Source organism: Carcharodon carcharias, chromosome 8, assembly GCF_017639515.1.
Source record: "Carcharodon carcharias isolate sCarCar2 chromosome 8, sCarCar2.pri, whole genome shotgun sequence".
NCBI lineage: Eukaryota > Metazoa > Chordata > Chondrichthyes > Lamniformes > Lamnidae > Carcharodon > Carcharodon carcharias.
In genome coordinates this window covers 24973030-24998109 of record NC_054474.1, presented here as the reverse complement: position 1 = coordinate 24998109, position 25080 = coordinate 24973030, and the positions used below count along the sequence as shown (strand labels likewise).

General features: G+C 46.3%; 1 long non-coding RNA gene across 1 annotated transcript in view; it reads right to left on the bottom strand.

Moving 5' to 3' along the window:
* Window positions 1-24245, bottom strand: part of LOC121281335 — a 46988-nt gene extending 22743 nt beyond the window's left edge. The window contains exon 1 of the long non-coding RNA XR_005943863.1: window positions 23925-24245. This is a non-coding gene — a long non-coding RNA (uncharacterized LOC121281335). The remainder of the gene's footprint in view (window positions 1-23924) is intronic.
* Between the last annotated feature and the right edge of the window lie 835 nt (window positions 24246-25080).

Sequence of the window (25080 nt, the reverse complement as noted above, 5' to 3'; positions counted from 1 at the left end):
AGGGATCAAAGGTTACAGGGAGAAGGCGGGAGAATGGGGTTGAGAAACTTATCAGTCATGATTGAATGGCGGAGCAGACTCGATGGGCCAAATGGCCTAATTTCTGCTCCTATGTCTTATGGTCTTATGGAATGGCAGAGCAGTCTTGAGGGGCCAAGTGGCCTACTCTTGCTCTTAATTCATATGTTCACATATAACCTGAAAAAGACTCATTTATGCCAACTCTCTGTTTCCTGCTAGCTAACCAATCTTCTATCCATGCCAATATGTTACCCCTTACACTATGAGCTCTAATTTTCTGTAATATTCTTTGATGTGGCACCTTATCAAATGCTGGAAATCTAAGTACAGTTTTTCCACTGGTTCCTCTTTATCCACAGCACATGTGACTCCTTCAAAGAGCTCCAATAAATTGGTTAAACATGATTTTCCTTTCACAAAACCCCGTACTGACTCTGCCTGATTTCTGTGAATTTTTCTAAGTGCCCTGCTATAGTATTTTTAATAATAGCTTCTAACATTTTCCTTATGACAAATGTTAGGCTAACAGGCCTATAGTTTCCTGTTTTCTTTCTCCCTGCCTTTCTGAATAAAGGAGTTCCATTTGCTATGTTCCAATCTAATGGAACCTTCCCTGAATCGAGGGAATTTTGGAAAATTAAAACTGATGCATCAACTATCTCATCAGCCACTTCTTTCAAGACCCTAGAATGACGTCCATTTGGACCCAAGGATTTGTCAGCCCGCAGCCCCAACAATTTGCTCAATACCACTTCCCTGGTCACAGTTATTTTTCTGAGTTCCTCCCTCCCTTCCATGATTTACAGCTATATCAAGGTTATTATTTGCATCCTCTATAGTGAAGACTAATATCTGTTCAGTTCATCTGCCATTTCCTTGTTTTCCATTATCAGCTCTCCAGACTCACTTACTATAGGAGCAATGCTCACTTTGTTACTTTTCTTATTTAAATATCTATAGAAACTCTTACTATCGTACTCAAATTTTTTCCCTCATTAATCTTTTTGTCATTCTTTACTGTTCTTTGTATTCTTTCCAATCTTCTGACCTGCCACCCATCTTTGCGCAATTCTGTTTTTTCTTTAAGTTTGATATCGTGTTGAACTTTTTAGTTAACCACGGATGGTGTGTCCTCTCCTTGGAATTTTTCTTTCTCATTGGAATGTATCTATTCTCTGCATTCGGAAACATCCCTTTAAATGTCTGCCGCTGTATTTATATTGACCTATCCCTTAACCTCATTTGCCAGTTCACTTTAGCTAGCTCTGCTTTCATGCCCTCATTTTTGCCTTTATTTAATTTTAAAATACTGGTCTTTGATGGACTCTTCTCTCCCTCAAACTGAATGTAAAATTCAATCATATTATGATCACTGTTACCTAGGGGTGCCTTCATTATGAGGTCATCAATTAGCCATGTCTCTTTGTGCAATACCAGATCTATGTCGCCTGCTCTCTGGTTAGCTCCAGAAAACGCCTTTTGAAGGAACTATGCCAAAAACATTCTATGAACTCCTCATCAAGGCCACCTCTGCCTATCTGATTTTCCAGTCTAAATGTCGATTAAAATCCCCCACAATTATCACTACATTTCTGACAAGCTCCCATTATCCCTTCCTTTATATTCTGTCCTACCATGTGGTTACAATTAGGAGGCCTGTACACCACTCCCACAAGTGACTTCTAGCCTTTATCATTTTTCATCTCAACCCAAACCACTTCTGCATCCTGGTTCCCTGAACTTAGGTCATCCTCTCTAACGTGCTCATAACTTCATTAATTGATAGATCCACCGCTCCACCTTTTCCTAACTTCCTGTCCTTTCTAAATGTCACGTACCTTCAATATTCAGGTCCCAATCTATGTCATCCTGAAGCCATGTCTCTGTAATGGCTATCAGATTTTACTTATTTATTTCTGTTTGTGCAATCAGTTCATCTGTTTTGTTTTGAATCTTACGTGCGTTTAGACACAGAGCCTTTAGTTTTGTCCTTTTATTATTTTGTAGTGTCCAGCCTTATCTGTTGATTTTTCTCTTAGATATGTACTCTCTGTCCCTTCCTGTCACTGTCTGTTTATGATTCCCATATTAGTACCTTTCTCTTTTGCCTTGTTGCTACTCTTTGTTTTACCACATCTTCCTAAATTTTATCCGTTGCCCTCACTATTTAGTTTAAAACACTCTCTACTTCCCTAGTTAGGTGGCTCATGAGGATACCAGCCCCAGCATGGTTCAGGTGTAAACCATCCCAATGGTACAGGTCCCACTTTTCCCAATACAGGTTCCAGTGCCTGATGAACTGGAACGCACTTCTCCCACACCAGTTTTGAGACACACATTCATTTCTCTAATCTTATTTGTCCTATACCAATTTGCACGTGGCTCAGGTGCTAAACCATAAATTATTACTTTTGAGTTCCTGCTTCTTAATTTGGTGCCTAGTTCCTCATACTGGCTATGCAGAACCTCATTCCTCATCCTGCCTATGTCATTGGTCCCTACATGGACCATAACCATTGGATCCTCCCCCTCACATTGTAAGTTCCTCTCCAGCGCTGAGCAAATGTCTCGAACCCAGCTACCAGGCAAGCAACATAGCTGTCTGGAGTCTCCCTCTTTGCTACAGAGAACAGTGTCAATCCCCCTTGGTATACTGTCCCCTACTGACACTACATTCTTTTTTGCTCCCCCCCGACTTGGATGGCTTCCTGTACCACAATGCCATGGTCAGTCACTCATCCATCCTGCAGCCCCCCATTCTCATCCAGACAAGCTGAAAGAACCCAAACCTGTTGGACATTTGCAGAAGCTGACACTCCTGCCCTCTGGGTTCTCCTTACCTGCCTCAGCTGGTAACCCTGCACTGCACCCCCTCCAAGACAAGTCTACTCTTAAGGAGACCAAAACTGAACACACTCCTCCAGGTATGGCCATACTAAAGCCCTGTATTATTGTAGAAGACTTCCTTACTCATATAATCCAAAACCTTGCTATAAAGGCTAACACAACATTTGCCTTCCCAATTGCTTGAAGTAACCACATGTTAACTTTCTGTAACTTATGTACCAGGAAAGCAAATTTCTCAGCATGCCAACATTAACTAGACTCTCACCTTTTAAAATATATTCTGCTTTTCTCTTCTTGCTAGCAAAGTGGGTAACTTCTTATTTACCCACCTTATAGTCCATCTGCCACCTTCTTGTCCACCAACTAAACCTGTCTATGGCTCCTTGCAGTCTGTATCTTCCCCACAGCTTACATTCACACTAGTTCCACATCATCAGCAAACTTGGATAGATTACATTTGGCCTCCCCACCTAAGTCATTGATGTAGACTGTAAACAGCAGAGGCCCCAGAACTGATCTTTAGGCAGCCCGCTAGTTGAAACCTGCAAAACTGAAAATGAGCTGTTTATTCCTATTCACTGTTTTCATTAACCACTCCTCAATCCAAGCTAATATATTACCGCCCTTCACATGAGCACTATTTTGTGTAACAATTTCTTCTGCATCACTTTATTGAACGACTTTTGCAAATCCAAACACACTGGCCTGAATTTTGAGTTCGGCAGGCGGGCACGGTCAGCGGGCCTGGGAGCAGGCGGGAAACAGCCCACCACCCGCCCAACCAGGATTTCACGCTTGCTGGTCAATTAAGGCCTGCTGAGCATGAACGGTGGCTCCCCAGTATTTGGGAAGGGGTGGGCGGGGGGCCTGTCAGCTGCCGGGTCCAATGGTGACCCAGTGGCCAGTTTAAAACTGGCACAGTCAGGCCCTGGAAGGCTGCCAGTGAGGAAAACATCTTCGGTGTTGTCAGCAGGTGACTAAAAATTATGGATTCCAATACGGCTGCAGACGCCAAGCGGGAGGGCAGGTCAGGTGGACACTCGGCCCAACCCCAGTTTTCTGGTAAGTTCCTCGCTGTCCTCCTGGAGGAGGTGGCTGCCAGGAGGGACGTCCTTGTCCCCAGGGATGGAAGGAGGAGGCCACCGCAACTTACAAAAAGAGCTTGGGAAGAGGTGGCTGTGCTGGTTGGCAGCCATGATGCTGTGCGGTGCGCCTGGGTCAAATGCTGCAAGAGATTTAGTGACCTGCTGCACTCAGGAAGGGTGAGTACTGCGTTGGCATGGATCAATGTATTGATGTGTTTAGGGCTGGCCATCCCTCTGTGGAGCTCTGGGGTGTTAGAGCCTGATTGTCAATGATGCCAGGGCTGGCCTAGGGAGTGAGCCTTGGATGCTTGGACTGAGTGTATTGCGGCTCGAGGGCCACAACTCGGATGTGCCCTGCAAGGTGCTCCTCAGGTGGGGTTGGCCAGGCTGCAATGGTACTGCAGATAGAGAGTGGATTATCTTCTATCCTTTTAGGAGAAGAAGGCCCATAACAACATTGAAAGATCGCTGACAGGTGGAGGCTCCGCTAACCTCCTAATCTTTACCAGATACGAGCAGGACACCTTGGAGCTGGAGAGGCGCCATGCCCCTTGGTTAACCAGCCACAGAGAGGCTGGGGTGTCAGACAAAGGTAAGAGTGCAGTGCACGGAGGTGAGGTGGTGCAAACATTCTTGTGTAGTCTCATCATTGTTGGGAGCCTCAAAACTGGATTCCCCATTGATCATTGAAAGATGATTGCACCAAAATGTAGATCTCTATTGTCTCACCAGGCACCTGGCAGGCAGTGACAGTGTGACGACTTAAACTAATATCATGTCATTGTTCTCCCTTAGATTTGCCACCACACACCCAGTTGCAGGACCTCGAAGACCTACCCCTGACGCCAGAGGACTTCTAAGCCCCTGCACAGGCAATGACCTCAGGTGGCCAGTGTCTGTGTGATGAGGATCTGATGATGGATGAGGCACCCAGTACCCCCGCTGATTGCTCATCCATCAATGGTGAGCAGGGAGGTCCAGAGCTACCTCACGTAGGCGCACGAGCTGCCTGTCACCTCTGCGAGCTCCTCTCAGGGTGCTCTGGATGATGGCAGCAGCTCCTCCGCCCCTCTGCCAGTGACCATGGCATCTGATGAGGCTGCTGCAACTGGGGAGATGCCAGTCATGGAACTGGCCACTCCATCCCAGGTGGGACCAGCACGGGTTCCACTGGCCAGAGGACGACTGCCAAGGTCATCAAGGCCAAAAGGCCAGTAGAGTCAGCAGGCTGTCTCCAATGCTGGTGCCAGTGAGGGGGGAGAACCAAGATATAGCACTCGCAAACATAAGTTTAAGGCACCATGAGCACAAAAGGGACTAGTCACGGGTGATCTTCTGTTGCGCAATGGTTTTTTTATTTTAACTCATCTGGGGTTGAAGACCAGAGAATGTTCTGTTAATTTGTTTTGGCTGCCAACGTGAAATAAATTTTCTTTTGTCGTAATGGCCTGAGTATGCTTCACCTTTTTTACTTAATGTGGTGCAGGGTACACCAGTATGTAATGCTGGACGTGGGTGGCTCAAAACTTTATTGCACAGGCACTGAGTGGACTGTGGGGTCAAAGGAAAGGCCCATTTCAGACATTTGGGATGGAGGTGGCTGCCTTGGCATGAGATGGTAGTGCTTATTTGGCAGCCTAGCTGAAAGAGCATTGGATCAAAGTGTCCCTGCCTCCATGAAGGATGCAGAGGTCTGATCCATACCCTCAATGTTCTCTTCACTGTACTGCTCTTCTGACTCACCACTGGATTCATCATCCATGACCTGTGCAGCTGCATCAACGTCCTCCTCCTCCAATGGGTCCCACCCTGCCTTTGCCAGATTGTGGAGAGCACAACATGTGACCACTATCACTAACACCCACTCTGGGGACTATTATATGCTCCCCCTGAATGGTCCAGGCATCGGAACTGATGTTCAAAAGACCTATGGTCCTCTCTCTCACCGCCCTTGCGGAAGCATGGCTCCTGTTATACTGCTGCTCTGCCTCTGTTCTTGGGTGGTGGAGAGGAGTCATAAGCCACCTTATCAACAGATAGTCCTTGTAACCCAGCAGCCATCTATCCAGTCAGGCTGGAGCACTGAAAAGCCTCAGCACCCGGGACTGCCTCAGGTTGTATGCATCACGGACCTACCAGGGTAACTTGCACAGACATGCAGAATCTGCATCTTATGGTCACACTCTATCAGTATGCTCATGAAGTGGAATCCCTTCCTGTTAATCAAAGCACTGGCTGAACCGCTGGTGCCTTGACGGCCACATGTGTGCAGTCGATGGCACCTTGGATATGGGGGAACCCAGCAATTGCTGCAAAGCCTCTGACTTGCTCAGCCTGGCTGGCCCCGGCCATACGGAAATGAAAGTCAATACCCACCTGAACTGAGCTTCTGTCACCAGCTTGACGTAACTATGGATAGCTATTGGGAGACTCCACACAGATCCCCCACTGACCCCTGGAAAGATCCAGAGACATAGAAGTTGAGGCCCACTGTGACCTTCAGTGCCACGGGGATGGGGTGTCCACCCACACAGTCGGAGCTGATCTCAGGCCCAATCATCTGACAGATGGACGTCACTGTCTCCCCTGAGAGGTGGAGCCTCCTTTGGCATTGCACCTCGGACAAGTTGAGGTAGCTACATTGCCACCTGTAAATCCTGGCAGTGGGATAGTGGTGTGTTCTGTGGCCCATTCTGCCTTGGATGACAAACTGGTCCTGTGCCCCCTGTGCCTGCATCTCTCCTCCCACAGGTCCCTCCGCTGTAAGCTGCATTGGGATACCTGGAATCCTCTCCCTTCTGCCCCTCTCTTCCTCCTCAGAGGAGGTGCCTCCAGCAGAGACCACAATCCCCATTACCAGGGTAACAGAAGGCTGTCTGGTACCTGAAAGGGTCCACATGGTCTGAATTCTCCTTGGAGACACCAAAGAGTCCTGAAATGCAGTTGGGAAATGCTAACAATGAAGGCCCGAACAGAGATGAAGTTGCCAAAAACCAATAAGTCACCAGCAGCAAACTATCTACCAAACTCCTCACTACTCACACTGGCAAGGCTGCGGACCCTTTTTATCCCACCCTTGGATGAGGTTTTTGAAATTGTCAGCTGCCCGCCTGCCCGTTTTGCCCATGCGATGAGTGCAAAATTGCACGGGCAATGAAAAATCAGCATCAATTTACTTTTTGGTCATCCTTTGCTGAATCCTATCACCCTCCAGTCCTCAGGCTTACTACACCTTGTGAGAACATTGTAATCCTTGTCTTTGAAAATAACACTTAACTTCTCTAGTCAGTCATGGTTGGGTCACTTTCCCAATGGAGATTTTATTTCTCAAGGGAATCTATGTTTGTTGAGAATTATCAATGATTTCTTTAAATATTTGCTGTTGCTATTGTTCCACCATAGCTTTTAATCTAATTTCCTAATCAACCTTAACAATCTTGCCCCTCACACCTAGGCCAGGATTTTTAGAATGCCCAGTTTTCCCTTCCCACCATCCAAAGAGTTTGCGGGGAACACATCCCTGTGAACATGGTCCGCCCCACAGTGGACTTCACGCTCCAACGAGCGTTCATTGGGTGGAGATGGGACTTCTGCCCCTCATTCAGGAGGAAGTCACACCTTAGACCTGAGAATCAGATTGGCTGGCGGCTCTCTAGTCCCTGCAACACCAGGAGCATTTCGACTTCTCTTAAGCTCTGAAGAAGGTTCATTTGGACTCGAAACATTAACTCTTCTTCTCTCTCCACAGAAGTTGCCAGACCTGCTGAGTTTTTGCAGAATTTTCTGTTTTTATTTTATATTAATTATTATTGCTGTAGGGAACAGGACTGGGACTGTCCCAGAGACTAAGTCCCGAGATTCCAAGAAAAGGCAAATTTTGGGGTCTCAGGACGGGGAGGGTAGGGCAGATCTTGGTGGGGTGGGGATTGGGGTGTTGGCAGAGAGGTCAGTGTGGGGACAGAGGTCTTAATAATAATAATAATAATATATTCTATCAATGCCATCATCATATTTCGCATTGTGCTTCCTCTATACACTTGCTACCAGGTGCAACAGGACGCAAGGCAGCCAGGCAAGCTGGACCTTAAGGGGGTAAAAGGGGGGTTGCTGATGGAGACGCCCCTTCCCTTCCTGCTCAAGGCCTGAACCCAATTATTTTCAGGCTTCCTCATAGCCTGGAACTCCTCCTGCCAGCCTAAACATTGCGGCTGAGTGGGAAAAGGGCCTTAATTGGTAAATAACTAGCCACTTAAGGGCTTCACTTGGGGCAAGGGAAGGGGGCTGCCCGAGGCCTCACCCGCCTTAGTGTAAAGTTGCCGAGAGGTTGGGGCTGGTGGGAACCCAGGGGGAAGCCCATCCGAGGAATTTTACGCTCAACCCCCATCCCACCGCCCCCCCACCCCCCGCCTACAACCCACTGGCAGGGGAAGCGTAAAATTCTGCTCCTAAGTAACTGGCTCGGTTTAAGTTTAAGATCCCAGCAGAGCAAAGTGCCAACACAGACATGCTGGGCCTCCTGCTGTGTGGCAAACCCTTATATTTTTATAGATAAAAACAAAAAAACTGCGGATGCTGGAAATCCAAAACAAAAACAGAATTACCTGGAAAAACTCAGCAGGTCTGGCAGCATCGGCGGAGAAGAAAAGAGTTGACGTTTCGAGTCCTCATGGCCCTTCGAGAGAACTGTCGAAGGGTCATGAGGACTCGAAACGTCAACTCTTTTCTTCTCCGCCGATGCTGCCAGACCTGCTGAGTTTTTCCAGGTAATTCTGTTTTTGCCTTATAGTTTTATAGTTAATTTATCTCACAGTTGATAAGAAGCACAAAGTCAAAAATAGAACCTAAAGGGAATTTGTGTTAAGCTCTTGACAGCCAGTTGGTGAAGGAGGGTTAACCGGAAGTCAATCTTTATTCAGTTTTAGGTTGATTCACAAAGTGAAACATTACATGTGTATATCTCCTAATCCTACAACCCCACCCATTCTCAATAAGTGTCTCTTTACTTCTGCTTAAGTAATCATCTAATGAATGCCCTCCACCTATACATCCTTAACCTTAATTCATACAATTAACATTTGATTTTTGGAAATAATGGCAAGCAAAAAATAAGTATGATTGCAGCTAGAGTTGTGTATGGCTAGCACGGGCTTGAAGTTGAAGAAGGAGGTTATTTGGTGACAACATTTTCATGTCTCCTGGCGAGGGAGCTGTATCCAGCTAACAGTGTTTATAGGAAACAGCTCTCTGAACAAAAATTTCATGTGTTTTTGTAATGTTGCAGAGAACTTTCTCCAAGCCCTCACTCATTATTTTAAAGCGTAGTATGATCCCCAATAAAGTTGCATCAAAACAGAACAAAAGCTTTCTAATGAAAAGATTCCTTTCAACTATTTCTAAAAATCTTCTTTTAGACTGTAATTAATTGTCGCTACATGCTCCAAGACTACACTGAATGGAATGCTGCTGAAACTGATTTCAATGGAAGTACTAGAACAGCTGGAAGAGGCAAATATCACGCCACCAAACTGTAACACTCCATCAGTAACATTCTCACATCATGATGATATATTCTGACATAGCTTTCATTGTCTCATCACAGCCTTTGGAAAATGAAAAGAACTTTGTCACACACGCTTCAAAGTTTTCATGCTTTCAATGAGGTTTGGCTAGGTTATTGGAACTGAAAGGGCTAAAAATGTGATTAGGCTCTTAGCGTGAAACATGCTGCAAGCTCAGCAAAGGGCCCAGGTGCATGTATGAATAGCACAATGCAGAGGTAGCCTGTCCTTCTTAAAGTGTCCTCAGGTTCCAGCAGATCTTGGAACTATGTCAAAAAGACTTTGAGGAAAGAAGACTTTGGGGGAGATGGTGGCATAGTGGTAATGTCACTGGACTAGTAATCCAGAGACCTGCTCTGGGGACATGAGTTCAAATCCCACCATGGCAGCTGGTTGAATTTACATTCAGTTAATAATTCCAGAATATAAACTAGGTTCACTAAAGCCCCTTTAGGGAAGGAAATCTGCTGCCCTTACCTGGTCTGGCCTTCAAGTGACTCCAGACCCACAGCAGTGTGCTGATGCCCATGAAAGAATTGAAAAAAAGAAAGAGTGACAATACTGCAACCAGCCAGAGAGAGAGATGGCATCCAGGTTCTCTAATGCAACAGTGGAGGCCCTACAGGGACCAGGAAGCCCTCAAGACAATCCCTGTGAATGGAGTGAGAGGAGGTGAATTCCCAGAGTCTGGCCCCAAGGTTCTGGCTGCAGCACTGGAAAAATGTCAATGACCTCAAATGTCAGTGAATGCATCTTCAAATGAAACCCTAACCACCTCCCCACCAATCTCCTGCAATCTTTGCCACACCACATCATTCACCCAACAACAATCAGAACTCATGACTGGCAATATGGTGCCAGCATCACACACTTGCTACTTCCAAATATTCAGCCATCATAGGCACATCAAACACATTGTGGAGAACCAGCAGAGGACAGGCATTCTTGCATTTGATCAGCTCTGTAGAGGGGAGATAAAAATGGGGATGGTGGTGTTAGGAAGAAGATTACCAGACGAGATATGTTCACAGCTCTTGAAGTCGGGGGTACCTGAAGAAGAAATAGATGGTATCCCGACTGGGACTATGTATGCATTATGGAAGAAACAGTGTGGGGGTAAAAAGGAGCCTGGTGTGGGAAGTGGTGTCTGACCTAAAGAAACCAGGTAGATAAAGGCAATCAAGGAGAGCAGCTGAAACCATGATTCTACCCTGATTTAGAGGAGTTGGGAAACTGGAAGGTTAGTTATCCAACATGGACCATGGCATGGGGACCGAGATAAGACTAATAAACAGAGTCGAGCCTGGGGACCTGAGGCCACATGTGCCGATTCCAATATATTGGAATAATGGGAATAGACAACATGTAATGGCTCTTATGGATACAGAAGCCGAGGTGATATTAATTTACAGAAATCCTAGAAAACATGCGGTCATTTGAATGGTAGTAAATGGGTTTGGAGGTGCTGAGAGTCCAGCAGTTAGAACTAATATACGGTTAGCTATTGCTAATAGACCACCAAAGATAGTCCCGGTATTGATCACTGAAATCCCGGAATCAGTTTGCCTTCATATGGAATGGTAGGCAATATACTTTTCATAGATTGCCCCAGGGTTATCTACATAGTCCATCTCTGTGTCATGGGCTGATAGCATGTGATTTGGAAAATTGTAACCTCTCCCTGGAAATTAGCATTGCCCACCATATTGATGATATTCTAATCCAAGGACCAACTGAAGAAATGGTCGGGGAAGCTTTGGCTACATTGGTGCAACGTAGGAGAAACAGAGAATGGGAAATCAATCCCAAGAAAATCTAGGGACCTAGCAAAACCGTTATGTTCCTGGGCATACAGTGGACAAAAGGAGAGCAAATTATACCAGATAAAGTGAAAGATAATATCCGAGATATGCAAGCTCCTACAACAAAAGAGCTGGCCCAACAGTTTATCGGGCTATTAGACAACATATTCCCCATCGAACGAGTTTGCTACAGCCAATTTATAAGGTAGCGAGAAAGAAAATTGCATTTGAATGGGGACCAAAGCAACAACGGGCCCTTGAGACAGCAAAAGAAGCTATGTTGACCACTATGCCTCTAGCCCCAAAGGTTGCAGGACACCCCTTAGAACTGCAAGTATCAGATGGGCAGAATGTGGCGACTTGAAACGTATGGCAAAATTTGCCAGGGAGACAAGCTCCATTGGGATTCTGGTCATGGAAAATGCCGGAAGCTGTGACAAATTACTCTCCATTCAAAAAACAACTCTTGGCATGCTATTGGGCTCTGGTAGAAACTGAAGGATTGACCGGTCCAGATAAAATTATTCTTAGGCCAGTTATCCCTACCATGACCTGGATACTTTCTGATTGTACCGACAATAAAATTGGATGTGCACAACAAAGCTCGATCGTGAAATGGAAATGGTACATTGCAGATAGAGCGGCTAAGTGGAGGGATGGGGTTAGCTGAATACATGAAGAAGTGGCTAACTGTCCTACTGACCCCAAGACTACCCAGCCTCTGCCTCTACCTGAATCTTGAATGGGGTCAAATGTATGAGAGTTTGGAAAATAAGGACTTACGGAATGCTTGGTTTACTGATGCGTCAGTTATGTATTGCCAAGGTAGACAAATATGAAAAGCTGTGGCATTTAATCCAAAAACCCATACAATCTTAGGAGAAGAAGGTACTGACAGCTCTAGTCAGTATACTGAACTAAAGGCAGTAATCCTTGCCTTAGAACATAATCAGGAGGGACTGACAGTACATACTTACACTGACTCGTGGGCAGTAGCCAATGGAATGGCAGTCTGGATGCCAAAATGGAAGCATAATCAGTGGGCGATACATGGAAAACCCCTTTGGGGAAAAGACTTATGAGTTCAGATATGGGAAGAAGCTCAGAAGAGACAGTTGTACATAAATCATGTGGACGCCCACATGAAAACTACCACACCCACAAGCATGAACAATGCGAATGTTGATGAGATGACAAGAGTTCAAGCTATTGAAGTTGAAGAAGAGGAAGTTAAGCAGTTTGCACAATGGGCTCATTGGAAATCTGGACACCTAGGGGTGGCAGGAATCCGACAATGGGCATCTGATAGAGGAATCCCAGTTACACATGATACCGCATGAATGGGAGTTGCTGAATGCCCAACATGCCAGAATGTGAAACAATTCCTACTACAGAAGAAACCCTTAGGATAGATAAAGAGGGGGGTGGGACCAGGGCAAATCAGGCAAATTGATTATATAAGGCCCTTACCCCTTCAGCAACAATATCAATATGTACTTACAATGGTAGATACGTACTCAAGTTATATGGTCACCCATCCTACTGTGAAAGCAAACCAAGCTGCAATGATAAAAGGGTTAGAGTATCTTGTGCAGAGTCCCTAATGAGATACAGTCAGATAATGGCTCACACTTTGCCGGACAAGAAGTCAGGCAGTAGGCAATGGACAATGGGATTTTGTGGGTGTATCATTTACTAATGCACGAAAGAGCGCACATCTCCCTGAGGCTAAGTGCTGCCTCAGGGAGATCACTGACACTTTTAAAAACATTAAAAGTAGAAAAAAAAATCCTTAATATGTCCCTCTCATGTGACAATGAGATGGGGCATGTTCATATATTACACTAAAACTTTATTAAACTTTTTAAAACCCTGCATGAAACCTCATTCCACCTGTGGATGAGGGTTCATGTTTTCTCTATTTGCCGCCGGGGCTCCTGACCTGCCCGCTAACCTTTAAGGCTGGAAAGGCAGGTCCTTTAATTGTTTCAATGATCCTGTCAATGGCCTCAATTGGCCATTGACAGGTCGGTGGGGCCGCAGCTGATTTTGCTGCGCCCCTGCCTTCCTGAAAATTTAAATGGGGTGGGATGTCGTTGGAGGGTCGTCCAGCTTCATTTTACGCATCGGCGAGTGGGCCCTGCCCCCTGCTCACCTACAGCAAAATTCAGCCCTTTGTGTCATCCTCACCACTTGCCTTCCCACCTATTTTTTTTTATCATCCACAAACCTGGTGATAGTACATTCACTTCCCTCATCCAAGTCGTGCATATATATCGTAAATAATTATGGCTCCAGCACTGATCCCTGTGGTACTCCACTAGCTACAGTTTGCCATCCTGAAAATGCCCCCCTTATCCCAACTCTCTGTCTTCTATTAGTTACCAATCTCCTATCCATGCTAACATACTACCCCCAACACCATGAGGGTATCTTTTCTTATTAGATAGCCTTATGTGCGGTACCTTATTAAATGCCTTTTGGAAATCCAAATATATCGACCCTTTATCTATCCTGCTTGTTACCTCCTCAAAGAAATCGAATAAGTTTGTCAGGCATGATTTCCCCTTCATGAAGCCATTATATTATGTATTTCTAAATGCTCTGCTATTGCATCCTTTATAATAGATGCTAACATTTTCCCAATGACAGATGTTAAGCTAACTGGCCGATAGTTACTTGTTTTTAGTCTCCCTCCCTTTTTGAATAACGGTGTTACATTGGCAGTTTTCCAATCCTCTGGGACCTTTCCAGAATCTAAGGATTATTGGAAGATTATTACCAGTGCATCCACTATCTCTGTAGCTAATTCCTTTAATATCGTAGGATGCAACCCATCCAGCCTTTAGCCCCATTAGTTTCCCTAGTACTTCTTCCCTAGTGATAGTTATTGTATTTATTTCCTCTCCTTTTGTTCCTTGATTATTTAGTATTTTTGGAATGCTATTAGTGTCTTCCCACTGTGAAGACTGATGCAAAGTATTTATTCAACTCCTCTGCAATTTCCTGGTTCCCCATTATTATTTCCCCAGCCTCGTTCTCTAAGAGGCCTATGTTCACTTTGGCCTCTCTCTTCATTTTTATATGTTTAAAGAAGCCTGTCAATTCTGAAGCCAGCCTTCTTGGATCTAATAGATACTCCAGGAGTCTAATTCTATTAGGATTAACTTGCCTCTAGGAAGCCATAAAGAGACACACTGTAGAATTTCTCACTGTAAGTAAAGTGATTAAACCACCCTTATAGTCGAATCAAAATGTGCAGGAGGCCCTTCAGCCCATTGTGTTTTTTGCAGCTCTTTAAAAGACCAGTCCAATGAGTTCCACTCCTCTTCTTCCCCATGCAGCCCTGTTTTTTTTAATCTTCATATGAACATTCGGTTCTCTTTTGAAAGATTTTTCTTTTGAATGTTACGAGCTAAGAAAGCATAAAAATACAATGTTTCATATTAAAAGAATATGGTAGGTCTCGATGCTGAGCACTCAGCTGTCCCCAGTACATTTTCTTTTGTTTTCAATTGAACTTTGGTTCAATAACCTGATACAGAATTGTTTATTTTCCACAGCTGGCGATATTGTGGTGCAGGTAATTGTGCACAATGTAAGAAGCCAGGTCAATGAAAGAGGTGAAAGGTAACACAAAACTAAAGGAAAGAGCAGAAAAAAGTGCAAAGAATAATGTAGATCCATGGGACTGACTGAGATATAAAGAGACAAGATATAAAGAGCAGCAAAGTAAGACAAAAAGTATATTAAGACCTGCAAAAAGGGGCATATGGAAAGAAACCTGGTAGGGATATCAAGGTTAAAGCATAAAGCTTTTACAATTACATTAGAAGACAAGGACAAATGGGCCTTTTAAAATCAGACTCGGGTAATGTCACAAATGAAAATAAGGAAATGACAGACATTGAATATTTGTGTCATTTTTCACAGTAGGGTTAAGAAGATAATATATCTAGCATCCTAGGGAAATTAATATTAATATGAATATAAGGACTGGGACTCACTAAAGTTAACGTAAGCAAGAAAACAGTATTAGAAAAAATAATGGCTCTAAAGACTGACAAATTCCAAGGAACTGATATAAAAACAGAAAGTGTCAGCCATGGCTCGGCTGCCAGCACTCTTGCCTCTGAGTCAGAAGGCATAAGGTTCAAGTTTCATACCAGGACATAAGCACATAAATCGAGGCAAATGCTCCAGTGCAGTACTGAGGGACTGCTGCATTATTGAAAGTACTGTCTTTCAGAGGAGACGTTAAACCGAGGCCCTGTCTCAAATAGGCACAAAAGATTCCATTGCAATATAATGAAGAAGAGCAGGGATCTATCCCAGGTGCCCTGGTCAATATTTGTCCGTCAATCAACACCACATTATCACATTGCTTGTGTTGCTTGCCGTGTGCAAATTGGCTGCTGTGTTTCTTGCATTACAAGAGCGAGTGTGCCTCATCAGCTGTAAAACACTTTGAGACGTCTGGTGGTCATGAAAGGCACTATATAAATCCAAGCCTGAAAGGAATTGCTAAGGTAGACAGAAGGAAAGCTTTCTGGTGAGAAGGCAAGGAGAAATAAGGCAGGGTTTTTCCAACGGAGGTCGGGTCTGGGAGCGGCTGCAAAACTGCTGGCGCCCACGATCGGGCCCCGACCATGATTTCACACTGACGGACCAATTAAGGCCCGCCCAGCATGAAACGAGGCTTGTCACTGGCTGGGAAGTGCCAAGCGGGGACAGGGGCTAGTCGGTCGCCGGGTCCAAAGGCGACCCGGCAGCTGGTTTAAAATCGGCTCAGGCAGCCACTGAAAGGCTGCCACAGAAGGGCGTCTCCTCTGCATTCCCAAACCAAAGTTATGGGGCAGAATTCTCCCCCCCCCCACCCCCCCCCACCTCCGTCAGGGGGCTTGTGTGGGGGCAGGCGGGAGTGGGAGCGAACTCGATCAGCGCCCCCGATCGGATCCACACTGTCATTTTACGTGGGTGGGCCAATTCAGGCCCACCCAGTGTGACGCGCACTCGGAAGCACTGAGCACTCCCTGTGTGGGCGGGGTGGGGGTTGCCTGAGTTGCGGCCTGCGCTCTTTCACGCGCATAAATCCCCCTGAGGCACAGAGGGAGATTAGTCTATGGTTTAAACATTTAAATAAAGAAATTAAAAACCTTTAAAACCTATCCCCTCTTGTGGCAGTGTCACATGAGCTGGGACATGTCATTGAATTTTCAAAAAAAATTTTATTGAATTTTTAAACACGTCATGAAACCTCATCCCGCCTGTGGATGAGGTTCCATGAAAAATGCAAAGGCCGCCTGGGCTCTTCGCCTGCACGACAACCATTACGCTGGACGGGCAGCTCATTTTATTAATTCAATTAGTTTTTAGCAGGCCTTAGTATGCCTTTGACAGTTCGTTAGGCTCAGCTGCGCACCCGCCGAACTGAAAATGTAAATGACGCGCGGTGATGTTGGGACGCCCGCCCGGCGTCACCGCGCATCATTTTATGCGTTGGCGAGCGGGCCTCGCCCCTGCTCGCCGACCCGAAAATTCTTCCCATGGGTCGAGGGCGGCTGGACAGGGCAGGCGGTAGGGCAGGTCAAGTGGGCACTCGGTCCCCCCTTTTCCAACAAATGCCTCGCCGTGCTCCTGGAGGAGGTGGCTGCCAGGAGGGACATCCTTGTCCCCAGAGATGGGAGGAGGAGGCCAACACACTTCACCAAGAGGTCATGGGAGGAGGTGGCAGCCTTGGTAAGCAGCCATGACGTGGTGCGGCGCACATGGGTGCAGTGCCGGAAGCACTTCAATGACCTGCTGCACTCAGGAAGGGTGAGCATCATGTTGGCATGGATCAGTGTGGTGTTATGGTGTGGCCGTCCCCCGTGGATCTCAGGGGTGCTAGAATCTGAGTGCCAACTGTCAGTGACACTGGAGCTGGCCAAGGGGGTGAGCCCTGGCTGCTTGGACTGAGTGCCATGCGGCTCTAAGGCCACAACTCAGACGTGCCCTGCAAGGTGTTCCTCAGCTGGGGTTCACCAGGCTGCAATGGCGCTGCAGGTAGAGAGTGGACTAATCAATGCTCCTCTGTCCTTTCAAGAGAAGACAAGACATAATAAAGCCGCGAGGACATGTACAGGCGGAGGTTCGCCCAACCTACTGCTACTCTGCAGGTTCAAGCAAGGTGCCCTGGAGCTGGAGAGCCGGCATACTGCCTATGCAACTGGGCATTGAGAGGCGGCGGTGCCAGACGAAGGTAAGAGCGCCGTGTACATAGGTGAGACTTTCAGATTGTGCAACCATTCTAGTATAGTCTTTTCATTGATGGAAGCCTCGAACTTGGAGTCCCCATTGATCACTGAAAGACGATGGCACCATGATGCAGATCTCCATTATCTCACCAGGGTGCCTGGCATGAACAGTGACAGTGTGATGACTTAAACTAATGACATGTCCTGCTTCTCCCTTTTAAGTTCGCCAGCAGGCGTCCGATCGGCAGACCCTAAAAGGCCACCTCTGACACCGGAGGACCACTGGGCATCATTTTAACCTGCATTACACTCGTTCTCTTAAGCAAGCACCAGTGCAGATGCCGGCACCTCGGTAGGCATTAGATCGGCCGCTATTATCTTAGTGCACATTGGTGAGGGCACTTCGCAGACACTTGAGGTGCAGGCAGAGGCAGAGACTGCCCAGGGTGCCAGAGACCAGGGCGATACTCATTCGAAGGCTGATGATGAGCCTCTGGAGTCCTCCACTAGGCGGCAGAAGCTCGATGTCCAGAGAGATGTGCGGGAGGATCTGATGGAGATCTATGAGGCTCTATGTGACATGGTCTCCGTGTTGGAGGAGTCCATGCGGAGCATCAGCACTGCGTTGACCGTCATGGCCGAGTGCACTGTCTCCTCCATTGAGAGATTGGCGACTCTCATGGAGAGGCAGCTCCAGGGACAGAATGAGGGGTTCCAAGGGTGGCACATGGACTTGCAAGCCCTCACACAGGCAGTGATCTCAGGTGGACAGTGTCAGTGTGGGATATGGATGAGGCACCCAGTATCCCTGCTAGGTGACCATCCATTAAAGATGTGCAGGGAGGCCCAAAGCAACCTCACGTTGGAGCACGAGCTGCCCATTGTCTCTGCGGGCTACTCTCAGGGCGCTCCGGATGACGCCAGCAGCTCCTCTGTCCATATGCCAGTGACTGTGGCATCTGATGAGGCTGCAGTGACTAGGGTGATGCCAGGCTCTCCCTCCCAGGTGAGGCCAGCACAAGCTCCATGGGCCAGAGGACGCCCACCAAGGCCATCAAGACAGCAGGGTCAGCAGGCTGCCTCCAATGCCGGTGCCAGCGAGGCGGGAGCACCTGGATGTAGTACTCGTAAGCGTAAGTTAAAGGCACCATGAGCACAAGAGGGACAGGTCACGGGTGATCTTATGTTCATTTCTATTTAATTTATGTATACTGGTCTGAGAATGAAGACCTGAGAAGTTTATGTAAATATTATGGAATTGTAAAAATGAGATAAATTTTATTTTTGTCGTCATGGCCTGAGTATGATTCACGTTTTTATTTTATTGGTGCAGGGTATGCCAGTACGTAATGCTGGATGTAATGCCGGGGAGGCAATGGCGTAGTGGTATTGTTGCTGGACTAGTGATCCGGGGTTTAAATCCTGCCATGGCAGGCGGTGTAATTTGAACTCAATAAAACCTGGAATTAAAAGCCTAATGATGACCATGGAGCCATTGTCAATTGTTGTAAAAATACAACATTAATATCTATAGGGAAGGAAATCTGTTGTCCTTACCTGGTCTGGCCTACACGTGACTCCAGACCCACAGCAATGTGGCTGACTCTTACATGTCCTCTGAGATGGCCAAGCAAGCCACTCAGTTGTAACAAACTGCTACAAAATCACAAAAAAAGAATGAAACCAGATGGACCACCCGGCATCAACCTAGGCACCAGAAACGACAACGGCAAGCTCAGCCCTGTCGACACTCCTTAATAACATCTGGGAGCTACTGCCAAAATTGGGAGAGCTATCCCACAGACTAGTCATAACATAGTCATCCTCATGGAATCATACCGGACAGAAAATGTCCCAGACACCACCATCACCATCCCTGGGTATGTCCTGTCCCACCTGCAGGACAGGCCCAGCAGAAGTGGTGTCACATTGGTATACAAGGAGGGAGTTGCCCTGGGAGTCCTCAACATCGACTCCGGACCCCATGAATTCTCATGGCATCAGGTCAAATATGGGCAAGGAAACCTCCTGCTGATTACCATGTACTGCCCTCCCTGAGCTGATGAATCAGTGCTCCTCCATGATGAACACCACTTGGATGAAGCACTGAGGGTAGCAAGGGTGCAGAATGTGGGTGGGGGACTTTAATGACCATCACCAAGTAGTGGCTCGGTAGCACCACTACTGATCGAGCTGCCAAGTCCTAAATGACATAGCTGCTTGACTGGCAGGTGGTGAGGGAACCAACAAGAGAGAGAAACATACTTGACCTCATCCTCACCAACTTGCCTGCCGCAGATGCATCTGTTCATGGCAGTATCGGTAAGAGTGACCACTGCACGGTCATTGTGGAGACAAAGTCCTGCCTTCATTTTGAGGATATCCTCCATCCTGTTGCGTGGCACTACCACCGTGCTAATTGGGGTAGATTTCGAACAGATCTAGCAATTCAAGACTGGGCATCCATGAGGCAGAATGGGCCATCAGCAGCCGTAGAATTGTACTCAAACACAATCTGTAACCTCATGGCCTGGCATCCCCCACTCTACCATTACCCTCAAGCCAGGGGATCAACCCTGATTCAATGAAGAGTGCAGGAGGGTATGACAGGAACAGCAACAGGCATACCTAAAAATGAGGTGTCAACCTGGTGAAGCTATAACACAGCACTACTTCTGTGTCAAGCAACACAAGAGCAAGTGATAGACAGAGCTAAGTGATCCCACAGTCATTGGATCAGATCTAAGCTCTGCAGCCCTACCACATCCAGTTGTGAATGGTGGTGGGCAATTAAACAACTCACTGGTGGAGAAGGCTCCACAAATATCCCATCATCAATAATGGAGGAATCCAGCACATCAGTGCAAAAGATAAGACTGAAGCATTTACCACAATCTTCAGCCAGAAGTGCCGAGTGGATGGTCCATCTTGGCCTCCTCCAGAGGTCCCTAGCATCATAGGTGCAAGTCTTCAGCCAATTCGATTCATTTCACATGATATCAAGAAACGGCTGAAAGCACTGGATACTGCAAAGGCAATGGTCCCTGACAGTATTCCAGCAATGGTTCTGAAGACTTGTGCTCCAGAACTTGCCACACCTCTAGCCAAGCTGTTCCAGTACTGCTACAACACTGGCATCTAGCCAGTATATGGAAAATTGCCCAGGTATGTCCTTTACATAGAAAGCAGGACAAATCCAACCCAGCCAATTATACCCCATCAGTCTACTCCCCATTATCAGTAAAGTATGGAAGGGGTCACTAACAGTGCTATCAAGCGGCACTTGCTTAGCAATAACCTGCTCGCCCATTTTGGGCTCTGTCAGGTCCATTCAGCTCCTGACCTCATTATGGCCTTGGTTCAAATATGGACAAAAGAGCTGAACTCCTGAGGTGAGATGAGAGTGACTGCCCTTGACATCGAATCCGCACTTGACAGAGTGTGGGATCAAGGAGCCCTAGCAAAACTGGAGTCAATGAGAATCAGGGAGAAAACTCTCCACAGGTTGGAGTCATACCTAGCACAAAGGAAGATGGTTGTGGTTGTTAGAGGTCAGTCATCTCAACTCCAGGACATCACCGCAGGAGTTCCCCAGGGTAGTGTCCTTGGCCCAACCATTTTCAGCTGCTTCATCAATGACCTTCCTTCCATCATAAGGTCAGAAGTGAGGATGTTCGCTGATGATTGCACAATGTTCAGCACCATTCGCAATTCCTCAGATACTGAAGCAGTCCATGTCCAAATGCAACAAAGCTTGGACAATATCCAGTTTTGGCCTGACAAGTGGCAAGTAACATTTGTGCCACACAAGTGGCAGACAATGACCATCTCCAACAAGAGAGAATCCAACCATCACCGTTTCATGTTCAATGGCATTACCATCACTTAATCCTGCACTATCAGCATCCTGGGGGTTACCATTGATTAGAAATTGAATTGGGTTAGCCATATAAATACCATGGCTGGAAGTGCAAGTCAGAGGTCAGGAATCGTGCAACGAGTAATCACCTCCTGACTCCCCAAAGCCTGTCCACCATATACATGGCACAAATCAGGAGTGTGATGGAATACTCCCCACTTGCCTGGATGACTGCAGCTCCCAAAACATTCAGGAAGCTTGACATCGTCCAGGACAAAGCAGCCCGCTTGATTGGCACCCATGCACAAATATTCACTCCCTCCACCACCAACATACAGTAGCAGCATTGTGTACCATCTACAAGATGCAATGCAGGAATTCACCAAGGCCCTTTCGACAGCACCTTCCAAACTCACGGCCACTACCATCTAGAAGGAAAAGGGCAGCAGATAAATGGCAACATCACCACCTGGAAGTTCCCCTCCAAGTCACTCACAATCCTGACTTGGAAATATATCGCCATTCCTTTACTATCGCTGGGTCAAAATCCTGAAACTCCCTTCCTAACAGCACTGTGGGTGTACCTACACCACAGGGACTGCAGTGGTTCAAGAAGGCAGTTCACCACCACCTTCTCAAGGGCAACTAGCGATGGGCAATAAATGCTGGCCCAGCCAGCCAAGCCCACATCCCATGAATGAATAAAAAAAACTTGGCTCTGAACTTTATTGCACAGCACTGAGTGTTCTTTATGTTCAAATGAAAGGTCCTTTCAGACATCTGGGATGGAGGCGGCAGCCCTGGCATGCGTTTGAAGCTGATCTTTGATAGCCTAGCTGAAGAGCGTTGGATCAAGGTGTCCCTGGTGCCCCTGCCTCCCTGGAGGTTACTGAGGTTTGGCTCTACACCCTCAGCATTCTCACCATGCTCATCTTTGGACTCACTACTGGCCTCATCATCTGTGGCCTGTGCAGCTGCGTCAAGATCGCTTTCCTCCAGTGAGAACCCCCTTGCCAGTGCCAGATTGTGGAGAGCACATCATGCACATCAGTGACACCCGCTCTGTGGGGTACTGAAGTGCTCCCTCAAATGTTCCAGGCATTGGAAGCATACCTTGAGAAGACCTGTGGTCCTCTGTACCACCACCCTTATGGAGGCATGACTCATATTGTAACTCTTCCCTGCCTCTGTTCTTGGGTGGCGGAGAGGCGTCGTGAGTCACTTTTTCAACAGATAGCCCTTGTCACCCAGCGGCCATCCATCCAGTCGGGCTGGAGTACTGAAGAGCCTCAGGACCTGGGAACGTCTCAGGATGTATGTGTAATGGGACTGCCAGGATACCTTGCACAGACTTGCAGAATATGCATCCTGTGGTGACACACTATCTGCATGTTCATGGAGTGGAATCCCTTCCTGTTGATGAAGGCACCCAGCTGACTTGCTGGTGTCTTGATGGCCACATGTGTGCAGTTGATGGCACGCTGGACGCAGGGGAACCCAGAAATCACTGCAAAGGCTCTGGCTCACTCAGTCTGGGTGACCTCATCCATATGGAAATGAATAAAGGTCATGACATGCCTGAACAGAGCCTTTGTCATCAGCTTGACGCAACTGTGGGCAGCAGATTGGGACTCCACACTGATCCGCCACTGGCCCCTAGAAAGAACTGGAGCCATTGATGCTGAGGGCCACTGTGACCTTCAGTGCCACTGGCATGGGGTGTTCAGCCACACAGTCGGAGCTGATCTCAGGCCCAATCAGCCGACAAATGGAGATCACAGTCTCCCTTAAGAAGCGGAGCCTCCTTCGGCATTGCACCTTGGACATATGGAGGTAGCTGCATCGCCGCATGTAAACCGTGGTGTAAGTGGGAAAAGCAGAATCATCACCAACAGCTGCCATTCTAGAAGCAAGGAAAAAAATGGGGGCAGAGATGATGGACTGAAATTGTTGTAGTCAATGTTGGTTCGAGAATGCTGTAAAGCGCCAAAACAAAAAATGAGATGATATTCCTTATGTTGAGCTTTATTGGAACATGAAGGATGATGACAAATAGGTCAGATTTCAGATTTCCACAGCACTTTGCTTTTGTATTAAATGGGCTGGGAATTAGTTGGCCATCTGTCTCTGCTTTTGGAAATTCCTGGCATAATAATTCTTGGAAAAGCAATCCTATATTTATTAAGATTGAGTCATTTTTATTTTAAAAGTAATCATCTTTTGACATCATACTAATGTCTGTTTTTGGTACAACTGAAGATCAATTTATTTTGTATTGCCAGAGTGCTCTTTTGTTTTTATTATACCAGCAAATGCATTCTGATGTACAATTTCTACAAGAATACAGGCCTAATGAAGAACAAAAGCTCAGTCGGTATCACACCAGCCTCTGAGTCTAAAGGTTGTGGGTTCAGGGTCTGCCCCAGAGACTTCTTTCCATGCTTCATAAATGCAACAATCTGAATAGGATAAACATGATGTAAACCTGTCATAGAGCAGAATAACTTGAGTCTTACCAGAATTTATCCGATTATAAATTAGTCCATTGTGTAAAAACAAATTTGTATCCACCTTCAATATGTTTCCCTATGTAGGAGGAGCACTATACGAATGCAAGTTATTTTTTCCTGTACTGTGATGAACCTAGTTCTCCCTCAGCATGAATGCCATTCACTTGGGTAGTTTTACTGCATAATCGGCATTAGCAGATAGAATATAGGTGAGTGTCAAACTTATCACATAGGCTTCGTAACTCATTGTGAAGTCGTTTCCCTAAGAAGACAACTTGTTTCCTGTTCTCGAATTATTATCCCTCCATTAGGTCATGAGTTGCAGCAGTTCACAAGACGTTTCATCTTATCTTTAGATAGCAGAAGCCACATAATAACATCACACGTGTTGCAATGCATGAGTAATTATTAAACTTTCTTGAAATGTGGTCGAACGTCATGCTTTATCAGAAGAGTTGCTTCATCATGAATGTACCAAGGTCAGCAACGACATATTTATTCCAGGAATTGAGTTTGCCCAAAGCGAATCCTTTTGAAGGACCATTAAGGATTTCCAGCTCCATGTCCATTAACCTCTAAACTTCCTTATTGGGAGTATGGTGTCAACAGGTGTCTACGTTTAAAAGTAAATATGACTCAGTCCTAATAAATATAGGATTGCTTTTTCAATAATTATAATGTCAGGATCAGAATTCCATAAACAGAGATGGATGGCCAATTGGCAAAAACCTCACTCTCAACCCTTTGTACCAATCATTTAGCAAATAAATCTAAATAAAATTAACAATCAAACAAATAAGAAATAAAGAATAATTTGCTTTTATTCATTCATGGGATGTGGGCATCGTTGGCTAGGCCAGCATTTATTGCCCATCCCTGATTGCCACTGAGAAGGTGGTAGTGACCCATCTATTTGAACTGTTGCAGTCCATCTAATACAGGTACAGCCACAGTGCTGTTAGGAAGGGAGTTCCAGGATTTTGATCCAACGACAGTGAAGGAACAGCAATATAGTTCCAAGTAAGTGTAGGTGGCTTGGAGTGGAACTTACAAGTGATGGTATTCTCATTTATCTGCTGTCCTTGTCCTTCTCAGTGGTAGAGGTCATGGTTTGGAAGGTGCTGTCAAAGGATTGCTGCAGTACACCTTGTTACTGGTAAAC